Below are 12,393 nucleotides of genomic sequence, written 5' to 3'. Positions count from 1 at the left end.
GTCTTTCCTTAATTAACTTGAACCTCTCCAAGTGTGTGTTGATTTTTTCCCTGATTATTGTTTCTAAAACCTTACCCACCACTGATAATTAAAGGAACTGGCCTGTAGTTGCTAGAACTGTCCTTACACCCTTTCTTGAATAAAGAGGTCACATATGCCACACTCCAAGCCTTTGGCACTTCCCCCGTATCTAGGGAAGATTGGAAGATTATGGCAAGGCCTTCAGCTATCGCCATCCCCACTTCCTTTAGCAACCTGGGCTGCAAGCCATCCGGACCAGGTGACTTAGCTACCCTAAGCATGGCCAGCATTTTTTAGTATCTCCCCCCTCTCAATTTTTAATCCTATCCATTTCCTCTACTCTCTCTGCTTCTACTGATATTTTGTCAGATTCCATTTCCTTAGTGAACACAGATACAAAGTATTCATTAAGTACATTAGCCTTGCCCTGTGCCTCTAAGCATATATTACCCCCTTTATGGTAATAGGCCCCACTGCACCTCTTACTACTTGCTCACTATTTACATGCTCGGTAGATGATCTTTGGGTTCCCTTTTATGTTGACTGCCATTCTATTCTCATGTTCTCTCTTTGCCAATCTTATTTTCCTCCCCCTCAACTTATTGCATATGGCCTGGTTCTCACTTGATGAGTTCACCTGGCATGCAACATACGTCCTCTTTTTTTGTTTCATCATAATCTCCACCTCCCTCGTCATCCAAGCAGCCTGCTTTTGGTTCCGCTACCTTACAGCCTTGTTGGAACGTATCTAGCCTGCACCTGAAGATTTCCTTACTTAAAGATAACCCATTTGTTCTGAAGCGGTTCAGTGACATCCTTGACCCTGGAAACAGGGAGGAAACACACACCATCCTAGATTCACATCTACAGCCACAGAAACACCTGTCTATTGCTCTAAGGCTTGCAATAGAAGGCTTGCTTGCCTTCATCGGCCGAGGCATTGAGTACAAGAGTTGGGACGTCGTGTTACAGTTGTACATAATGTTGGTTAGGCCGCATTTGGAGTACTGTGTGCAGTTCTGGTCGCCGCACTACAGGAAAGATATGATTGAGCTAGAGAGGGTGCAGAAAAGATTCACAAGGATGTTGCCTGGTTTGGAGGGCTTGAGTTATAAAGAGAGATTGGATAGGCTGGGTCTGTTTTCCCTGGAGCGAAGGAGGCTGAGAGGGGACATGATAGAGGTATATAAAATTATGAGAGGCATAGATAGGGTAGATAGCCAGAGTCTGTTTCCCATGGTAAGGGTGACTAACACTAGAGGGCATAGATTTAATGTGAGAGGGAGGAGGTTTAAAGGGGATCAAAGGGGTAAATTTTTCACACAAAGAATAGTGGGTATCTGGAATGAGCTGCCTGAGGAGGTGGTGGAGGCAGGAACAGTAGCAACATTTAAGAGGCATCTGGACAGGTACATGAATGAGCAAGGCATAGAGGGATATGGAATTAATGCAGGCAGGTGGGATTAATGTAGATAGGCATTATGATCGGCATGGACGCGGTGGGCTGAAGGGCCTGTTTCTATGCTGTATGGCTCTATGACTAACTATAGAATCTCCTATCACTATTGCTTGTACAACCTTCTTTGTACCCCCCTGTGCAGCTGAGCCAGCTGTGATGCTGTGGCCCTCGCTCTGACTGCACACTCCAGATAAGTCATCACTTTGCTCAGTATTCAGGACTGAATACTAGTTGGAGTGTGAGATGCACTCAGCGGACTCCTGCACTACCTGCCTGTTTCTTCTTGACTGCCTGGTCACTCATTCCCTTTCTCCCTGAATATTCTTAAACTGCAGGGTGACCACATTTATAAACGTGCTATCCACGACACTCTCAACCTCGTGGATGCACCGCAGTGAGGTCAACTGCTGCTCAAGTTCCGAAATCTGGAGTTCGAGCTACTGCAACTGACAGCAATTACTGCACATATGGTTATCCAGGACACGGGAAGCGTGGACACAAAAAACAAGCAGACAATATTTTACTTTTATACTCAAACCGAAATAAATACAAATTAAATATGAACTAACAGTTAAATCATGGTTGATATATATATCAAAGGTACACGTTAACTATCAGATGCAACAAGGATGTATCTCAAGTCCTTTGCCAGTCCTATCAGCAGGATGATGCTAAACTGTCAGAAAATCCTTCAGGTCTTTGAACTTTTCAAGTAGATCTCCACATCCCGCCTCCCACATTGCAAATGCCGGTTTCCCCTCGATGGCAGTTTCTCTGCAATCCGAATCCCACTGATACCATCTCCACCAAAACTGCACATCCTTTCAAAACCTCTGTGATTTTGCTCACAACAGTTCTGATGGTGCAGCTTCACTGGTCCTGCTTTAGGTAAGTCTTTAAGGCACCAAAAATAACAATTTATATTTTCCAAAGGTGAGCTCTCATTCCAAGTTTCTCTGGCTGCAGTCAAAACAACTATTCCAGCCTGCTGCTTCATAATCTGCTCTAATTCTCCAGAAGCACAAAAATCTGCAGTTCTCAGCTTCTCTCTTTAAACAACGGCTCCCAGCTTTGCAGCTGGTTTCAACCCACCCAACCACCACCACCCCCCACCCGCCCCAGAGTCTTCTTGTAAAACTGAAACCTAGCTCCAATTACATGTCTCTTGTTTTAAAAAAAAATTGTTTGTTAACCTGGTTCTGACAACAACCTTCCACAACCTTGAAGCCTTTAGTTTTATTTTCAGACCAGGGTCTGTCTCAAAAATACACACTTGGAATCCAAAGTCACAGCACCCAACAGGTCAGCTGCACAGAACACAGACTGTTACAAGGACTCCATCACAACCACATGGAATAGAATGCAAATCACAAGCCATGATGCCAAGCTACATCGGGAATTACTGGTTTGGAGTTCTTGTCACCAGATTACAGGACGGGCATCATAGCACTGAAAAGGAGCAACAAAGGGTTACCCATCTGATACCTAGTTATCAGGCACCCGAGTGACAATAAGAGTTTGTTCACACCAGGGAAGAGAAGAGGGAGAGGGGATCCTGTCACGCTATTCAAGATCTTTAAATGTATTAACAAACAAAATCCTGCATAAAAACAGAAATGAAAAATAACAGCAAGAAGCTTGGGTTTACAATTTACTGATGCTGTTTTTGCTTTTCAACAAATTGCCAGCATGTTTTACATTTGCTGTGAAAAAGCACAATGACCCAGTTTTCTGTGGGAATGATTAATGTGCTGCATTATTGAGCCAAGATTCATCAGCAAATGTAGCATATTAAATAATTTATTAATGCTATTGTAACCTGGCTCTGCTTTAATGTACCTATTACCATCGTTCTGACTCTGTTGGTGTATTGTAGTGGCTGGTAAAGGGGTGAAGGGAATTATTCCATCATATTTTCTGAGACTGCCCCAAAGCACAACGTTTTGGACTGATTCCAAGCCCATTATTGCATACTTCAACTATTAACATCTCCCTGAGGAAATTGGAGTCCTTGAACCCCTACAAAATCAGTCAGGTCAATTATATAGGGTGATTAATCAACAGAATAGTTATGGCAGCCTCTCAATTTATAATTTTCACTTGGAGAATAGTGCACTCTCCACATGAGAAAATTGAGCTGGATTTTGTGGTCATGGCGAAGCAACAGCACTTGCCACCTCGAAGAAAGCAGCCCACAATGATCCAGTGGTCTCTGTGGTGCAGACTTCCCCTTTCCCGATATTTCTTTGTTTCTGGTGACAAGTCAAGAGGATCTCCATGCAATCAGCAGTGATGTCATCAAGTAGGGTAACCAGCCAATCACATTTAACTATTCTCACATTCAGAATACAGGGAAGTTTAAAAAAACACTGAATGCCTTCAGTTTTAATTTTAAATTTTTACAGTTGGTGAAATAAATGATTGAGGCATACACATATCAAACTTCAAAAAAATTCTTTTAAAAATGTGAAATGTCATAAGGGAGAAATTTGATATTCAATAAAATTACTCTTTCAGGGCCAGGGAGGCTGTTTAGAGTAATTATGACGTTAGTACACTGTTAAAACCCAATTACAACCCATTCAGCAAGGTATAACTTTTTTAATGGTTTTTACAGCCAAGAGCCTAAGAGTGGAAGTTCTCATCGGTTCAATGATTTTCCATTGACTGCAGTCTGGGGGAGCCCCAACAGCGCATCCTCTGGAGAAGCACAGAATCACCAGCAACCATTTCTGAATTTAACTGCACACATGCAGACTCCAGAAGATGCTGTCAGTTTCACAAAAGTAATGAAGCCAAATGCTGACTGTTGCACTGTCATTACCGGCACAAAATCCAGGCCATGTGTCAAAATATTCTCAATGGGACATCCTTCCTACTTGCGAGAGGGAGGAAGGGATAGATGTGCTTTGTCAACAGCTGAACACAATCCAAGAAGATAAAAGGATCGAGAGAGTTTAGTACTAAGTAGTTGAGAATAGATTGAGTGCTCAGTGATGGGACTCACTTCACGTACTAATGTTTTGTATATTTTGGAATCGCAAATCACTAATGGGAGGACAGGCTTTAAGGCGAGGGTGTACGTCACCTGTTCAAAGCTGTTGGTACAGCTGCTTTGCTTTGAGTGTTTATCAAACAGGTATTGTATCTGGAATCTTGGCTTACAGTCTGCGCTTGCTTTAGGTTGATAACATTGAACACACATGAACAAGAACATTTAATAAAGTTGTGTGAAAACTGCTTGAACCCTTCCAGTGTATTTATTGTACATGTCGTGCTGAGGTCAGGTGTTTTTTTCTTATTTCCTGCACTGGATATATCCTGCACCACTCCATTGTGGCAATTTAGAATGCAGCATATGAGTAATAACTAGTTTAAAGGAAAACACATCTTTTTAGAACTTGGGACATATTTTTGTTTCAAATAAACAGTACAAACAACCAGGTGATTGTACCAATGATTGAAACCTGAAAATTGTCATATTTTGCTGAAGAAAAACTAGTTCTGAAAGTTGCAACACAGGCCCCAAAAGGGGCTGTGCATAAAACACAAAAATAGCCACTTAAGGAGGTAAATGCATTAATTTTGCAGCAATTTCATCTTTTCCCTGAATGTACAATTTTGCTGAGTTTTAATTGTCAATTGCTTCTCCATATGCCAAAATAGATAAGAAATAAATACACATGGGTTCAAGTTTATTTTTGGCACCAAATAAAAGGGTTGTGGACATGCGATTGTATTTGATTAAAAACAGTACTCACAAAGGAAAATTCTGATAGGATAAGAATTGTGCTGAACTGTGTTTAAGCACATAATGAAGTGCCCTTATTAAATAATTTAGACCCATTCAACTCAGTGAATTTTAAAGTTGACATTGCCCCAGAAGTAAAACCATTACAATTGTATGTGAGATAAATTGATTGTTTTATTAAAGACATCAATCTTCATGAAATGAGATTCTATTGTTTCAAATAAATCTATTTAAAATATTTCATGAGGTGAGGAAAAAATATTAGCTTAGTCTTTTTCATGTTATTAGCACCAACGTTTGACTTATTTTCTTAGTGAGTTTAGCCAAGTGGAAATCAGGTGATTGGTAAGTAACTTCTTTGTTGATATGAATTGAACTTTACCTTATAATGCTGCAGAAATGTCTGACATGCTTACCCTAACAAACAGAAGAGCAACTGAACTTATTCTGTCCTGCAATAAGTTCTACTTGCCTAGATATTGCTCATATATGCTGACTATGCCCGCAATTTAAAATTCATATCCTTGAATTCAAATCCGCCCACCACCTCACCTTATCTATGCAGCTTCTACCAGCCTTAAATTCCCTCCATTATCTTTCAGTCACCTGAACCTGGGGATCCCTTTTCCTTTTGCCTCACCAATGGTCACAAAGCCAAAAGCTGCCTCAGTACCGATATTCTGAAACTGCCTCATGTATATCAGTGTAAAATACATGCGCATCTCCACTTTTTATCTTTAAAAACTCTAAATCCCATGGTTTTCACCAAGCGATTGGTCAGCTCTCCTAATTTACTCACTTTCTCCTGGTTTGTTCCTATCTTCCAGACGCATTTCTTTCTCCCCTCTGTAAAGCACCTTGGAACATTTTCTAAATAATGTGTTATTGAGTTTTAAGGATGAATGTTAAAAATTTTGTGATTTCCTGTTTGAATCTTATTCTTAGGTTACACAGGGAACTGCAAAAAGGTGCTGCATGTATCTTGGTCAGAATTCTCAGGTCTTTACTTCAAGGATCAGCACGAGTAATCTGTGGACTTCAATATGGCATCAACCCGAAGAGTTGCACTGCTTATGTAGGATTACATGGTATTTACTGTATAGAACAAGCCATTCAGCCCAAGTCGATGCCAGTGTTCATGCGCCACATGAGCCTTCTCCCACCTAACTTCCTCTTACCCTATACCTTTCTACTCCTTTCATCCTTTTTATTTATCTAGCTTTCCCTTAAATGCATTCATGAAGTAATAAAGAACTATACATAAAGTACAAATAAATATTCAAGTGCTAATTACCTCTGCCAGATGTTTGCCTAATATATTTTCTGATCTTAAATATCTCACCAGGACAATTCACAGCTGATCAATCTGTCTTAAAGAAACTGATATGTTTGATTTTCTTTGTTGGCAACATCTGACATCACTGAGGTCACTGTAGATTATAAAACACAGTAGACCTAAGATTTTTGGCAGCTCAAAGAATTTGTACCTAGAAAAATGTAGCCACATAAAAATGATTTTTTTATTGAATATTCTCTTCAATGGTGCTGTCAAAACTATGGCAGTATATGAATTAACATGAAAACCACATGAAACATATTCGATTTCTATTCAGATTCTTTTTAATGTCAACTGTTATCCCTGAAATTTATGCTGTACATTATTCATTCAACATATTTGCATTGGACTTTGTTATAAATGCTAAAAACTGACAAATTCTTTTGTTCCATCAAAAGCCTATCATTTGGATTCAGTTTTTTTTTTTAAAGAGATACAGCACTGAAACAGGCCCTTCGGCCCACCGAGTCTGTGCCGACCATCAACCACCCATTTATACTAATCCTACACTCATTCCATATTCCTACCACATCCCCACCTGTCCCTATATTTCCCTACCATCTACCTATACTAGGGGCAATTTATAATGGCCAATTTACCTATCAACCTGCAAGTCTTTGGCGTGTGGGAGGAAACTGGAGCACCCGGAGGAAACCCACGCAGACACAGGGAGAACTTGCAAACTCCGCACAGGCAGTACCCAGAATTGAACCCAGGTTGCTGGAGCTGTGAGGCTGCGGTGCTTGCCACTAAAGCAAGGAGTCATCACAAGGAAGAACTCAAACTTCTGAACTAAAGATATCCAAAAGCCAAACTATCTAATTAGAAAAAGGAACTGGATTTTACTCATCTATTTAGTGGCTATTGTTAGATCAAAGGCAGGGTTAACATGTATTGCTTTGTGCCCAATTAAGTTAATTATTTGTAATCACAGTAATAATGCAGGTAAAGCACCACATTTTCCACTATAAAGAATAACTCTTCAACGCATAAACATATACTTCTTTAAATCTTTCTTGGGAATGTAGGCGTCACTGGCAAGGCCTGCATTTTTTGCCCAACCCGAATTGCCCTGGTCAACTGAGTGGCTTGCTAGGCCATTTCAGAAGGCAGTTAAGAGTCAACTACGTTGCTGTGGGTCTGGAGTCACATGTAGGGACCAGATGAGTTTTTTTTAATGACAATCAATGGTAGTTTCATGGCACCATTGCTGATACTAGCTTTCAATTCCAGATTTTTTAATTAATTAATTGAATTTAAATTCCTCCAGCTGCTGTGGTGGAATTTGAACCCATGTCCCCAGGGCATTAGCCTGTGCCTCTGGCATACAAGTGTAGTGATATTACCGCTATGCCACCGGCTCCCCCCAACATAGCATTGTGCACGTGAAGACAATGGATACCCCTTAGTGAATTTCAAGCCATCAATAATAGTCTCCACAGTAAAAAGTAAGGAGCTTGCAACGTCATCATAATCCCAAGATTTGGTTACTGCTCTAAATTAATTTTGAAATATCTTATTTCTGACAGAAAGTTAGTTGCCTTTTGAAATGTGCTTTTTTAATCAGTGCATGGTCCATTTGTTTGATGTGGAGATTTTCTGATGATGTCCGAATATAAAGGAGCCACCTGCATAACCTGAAGGTACTAGCATATTAAAGATAGCATATATCACCAGGTTATTCAAAGTAAATTATAGGATGTTAATGTACAAATATTAAACAAAATAAACCATTATACTTACCCATCTGACTGTACAACTGAGCATGCATGTGTCTTTCAAAGAGTCAGAGAGTTATACAGCACACAAACAGGCCCTTCGGCCCAACGTGTCTATGCCGGCCATTAAGCACCGAACTATTCTAATCCCACTTTCCAGCACGTGGCCCGTAGCCTTGTATGCTATGGCTTTTCAAGTGCTCATCTAAATACTTCTTAAATGTTGTGAAGGTTCCTGCCTCGACCACCCCTTCAGGCAGTATGGCCCAGATTCCAACCACCCTCTGGGTGAAAAAAAATGTCCTCAAATCCCCTCTAAACCTCCTGCCCCTTACCTTAAATCTATGTCCCCTGGTTATTGACCTCTCCGCTAAGGGAAAAGGTTTCTTCCTATCTAACCTATCAAAATGCCCCTCATAATTTCGTATACCTCAAGCAGCCTTCTCTGCTCCAAGGAAAACAACCCTAGCTTTTCCAGTTTCACATGAAACATTATACCATGGCCCTGTCTGCCCTCTCAGGTAAAAGATCACATGCCACTTTTTAAAAGAAGGATAAGATCCCACCAGGCCAACATTCATCCCTCAAGCAATACCACCTGGCATTTATCTGTGACCCAGAATTTGGTGCAGCGGCACACCCTGCAGCAAGTGCTGTGAATTGCACTTATGTCATCCTTCAAATAGAATTATTTATTTATTTATTTATTTAGAGATACAGCACTGAAACAGACCCTTCGGCCCATCGAGTCTGTGCCGACCAACAACCACAGTGGCGCAGTGGTTAGCACCGCAGCCACACAGCTCCAGAGACCCGGGTTCGATTCTGGGTACTGCCTGTGCGGAGTTTGCAAGTTCTCCCTGTGTCTGCGTGGGTTTCCTCCGGGTGCTCCGGTTTCCTCCCACATGCCAAAGACTTGCAGGTTGATAGGTTAATTGGCCATTATAAATTGCCCCTAGTATAGGTAGGTGGTAGGGAAATATACAGGGACAGGTGGGGATGTGGTAGGAATATGGGATTAGTGTAGGATTAGTATAAATGGATGGTTGATGGTCGGCACAGACTCGGTGGGCCGAAGGGCCTGTTTCAGTGCTGTATCTCTAAACTATACTAATCCTACATTAATCCCATTCTCCTACCACCTACCTACACTAGGGGCAATTTACAATGGCCAATTTACCCATCAACCTGCAAGTCTTTGCCTGTGGGAGGAAACCGGAGCACCCGGTGGAAACCCACATGGTCACAGGGAGAACATGCAAACTCCGCACAGGCAGTACCCAGAACTGAACCCGAGTCACTGGAACTGTGAGGCTGTGGTGCTAACCACTGTGCCACTATGCCGCCCAAAATTTGTGCCAGAAATTGCATGAAGTGCAAGTTGGCAACAGCACAACGTCATCAATGGAACATCTGGGGCTTTGTGAATGTCAGGTCCACTGGTCTTTATCTTCTTAAACACCAATCAGACAATAAATTTACCATAAAAGCAAAATACTGCAGATGCTGGAAATCTGAAATAAAAACAAGAAATACTGGAACCACTCAGCAGGTCTGGTAGCATCTGTGGAAAGAGACGCAGAGTTAACGTTTCTGGTCAGTGACCCTTCTTCGGAACTGACAAATATTAGAAATGTCACAGGTTATAAGCAAGTGAGGTGGGGGTGGGGCAAGAGATAACAAAGGAGAAGGTGTAGATTGGACAAGGCCACATAGCTGACCAAAAGGTCATGGAGCAAAGGCAAACAATATGTTAATGGTGTGTTGAAAGACAAAGCATTAGTACAGATAAGGTGTTAACGGACTGAAGATTGAACAGCAGCAAGTGCAAACATGAAAAAAAATAGTGGGTAAGCAAACTGAACAAACTAAGATGAAATGAAATAAATGCAAAAAACAAGATAGATTGTAAAAAATGTAAAAAAGAAAAAATAACTAAAAATGAAAGTAAAATAGGGGGCTGTCATGCTCTGAAATTATTGAACTCAATGTTCAGTGCGGCAGGCTGTAGTGTGCCTAATCGGTAGATGAGATGCTGTTCCTCGAGCCTTCGTTGATGTTCACTGGAACACTGCAGCAATCCCAGGACAGAGATGTGAGTATGAGAGCAGGGGGGAGTATTGAAATGGCAAGCAACCAGAAGCTCAGGGTCCTGCTTGCGGACTGAGCAGAGGTCACCCAGTCTGCGCTTGGTCTCCCCAATGTAGAGGAAACCACATTGTGAGCAGTGAATACAGTATACAGCATTGAAAGAAGTACAAGTAAATCGCTGCTTCACCTGAAAGGAGTGTTTGGGGCCTGGGATAGTGAGGAGAGAGGAGGTAAATGGGCAGGTATTACACCTCCTGTGATTGCAGGGGAAGGTGCCATGGGATGGGGACGAGGTGGTGAGGGTAACGGAGGAGTGGACCAGGGTGTCGCGGCAGGAATGATCCCTTCGGAATGCTGACGGGAAGGGAGGGGAAGATGCATTTGGTAGTGGCATCACGCTGGAGGTGGTGGAAATGGCGGAGAATGATCCTTTGGAGATGGAGGCTGATGGGGTGGAAAGTGAGGACAAGGGGAACCCTGTCGCAGTTCTGGGAGGGAGGGGAAGGGTTGAGGGCAGAGATGCGGGAAATGGGCCGGACACAAACAAAATCGTCCCGGCAGACCCATTGTGTTAGACTGCTCCAGCCTCACTGAACTTATTTCTTCCTATCCTGACTCTTATCTTTTCTCCGCTGGTCCAATCTCTTCCCACCGACATCAGTGACTGACGCCCTACGTCATTTTGACAATTTCCAGTTTCCTGGTCCCAACCGCCTCCTCTTCACTATGGACGTCCAATCGCTCTACACCTCCATCCCCCACCAGGATGGTTTGAGGGCTCTTCGCTTCTTCCTGGAACAGAGGCCCAACCAGTCCCCATCCACCACCACCCTCATCCACCTGGCTGAACTTTTTCTCACATTGAACAACTTCTCCTTCAACTCCACGCACTTCCTTCAATTAAAAGATTTCGCTATGGGTACCCGCATAGGTCCTAGTTATGCCTGTCTTTTTGTGGGATATGTCGAGCATTCTTTGTTCCAGTCCTACTCAGGCCCCCTCCCCCAACTCTTTTTCCGGTACATTGATGACTGTATCGGTGCCGTTTCCTGCTCCCGCCCCGAACTGGAAAACTTTATCAACTTTGCTTCCAATTTCCACCGTTCTCTCACCTTTACATGGTCCATCTCTGACACTTCCCTTCCCTTCCTCGACTTCTCTGTCTCCATCTCTGGGGATAGGTTGTCTACTAATATCCATTATAAGCCCACCGACTCCCACAGCTACCTCGACTACACTTCTTCACACCCTACCTCCTGTAAGGACTCCATTCCATTCTCCCAGTTTCTCCGTCTCCGACGCATCTGCTCTGATGATGCTACCTTCCATGACGGTGCTTCTGATATGACCTCCTTTTTCCTCAACCGAGAATTCCCCCTCACTGTTGTTGACAGGGCCCTCAACCGTGTCCGGCCCATTTCCCGCATCTCTGCCCTCAACCCTTCCCCTCCCTCCCAGAACCGTGACAGGGTTCCCCTTGTCCTCACTTACAACCCCATCAGCCTACATATCCAAAGGATCATCCTCCGCCACCTCCAGCATGATGCCACCACCAAACACATCTTCCCCTCCCTTCCCGTCAGCATTCCGAAGGAATCGTTCCCTCCGTGACACCCTGCTCCACTCCTCCATTACCCCCACCACCTCGTCCCCTTCCCATGGCACCTTCCCCTGCAATCGCAGGTGTAATACCTGCCCATTTACCTCCCCTCTCCTCACTATCCCAGGCCCCAAACACTCCTTTCAGGTGAAGCAGCGATTTACTTGTACTTCTTTCAATGTAGTATACTGTATTCGCTGCTCACAATGTGGTTTCCTCTACATTGGGGAGACCAAGCGCAGACTGGGTGACCTCCGCTCAGTCCGCAAGCAGGACCCTGAGCTTCTGGCTGCTTGACATTTCAACACTCCCCACTGCTCTCATGCTCACATCTCTGCCCTGGGATTGCTGCAGTGTTCCAGTGAACATCAATGCAAGCTCGAGGAACAGCATCTCATCTACCAATTAGGCACACTA

The sequence above is a fragment of the Heterodontus francisci genome, chromosome 32, assembly GCF_036365525.1.
Source record: "Heterodontus francisci isolate sHetFra1 chromosome 32, sHetFra1.hap1, whole genome shotgun sequence".
Classification (NCBI taxonomy): Eukaryota; Metazoa; Chordata; class Chondrichthyes; order Heterodontiformes; family Heterodontidae; genus Heterodontus; species Heterodontus francisci.
This window is presented reverse-complemented; position numbering follows the sequence as displayed.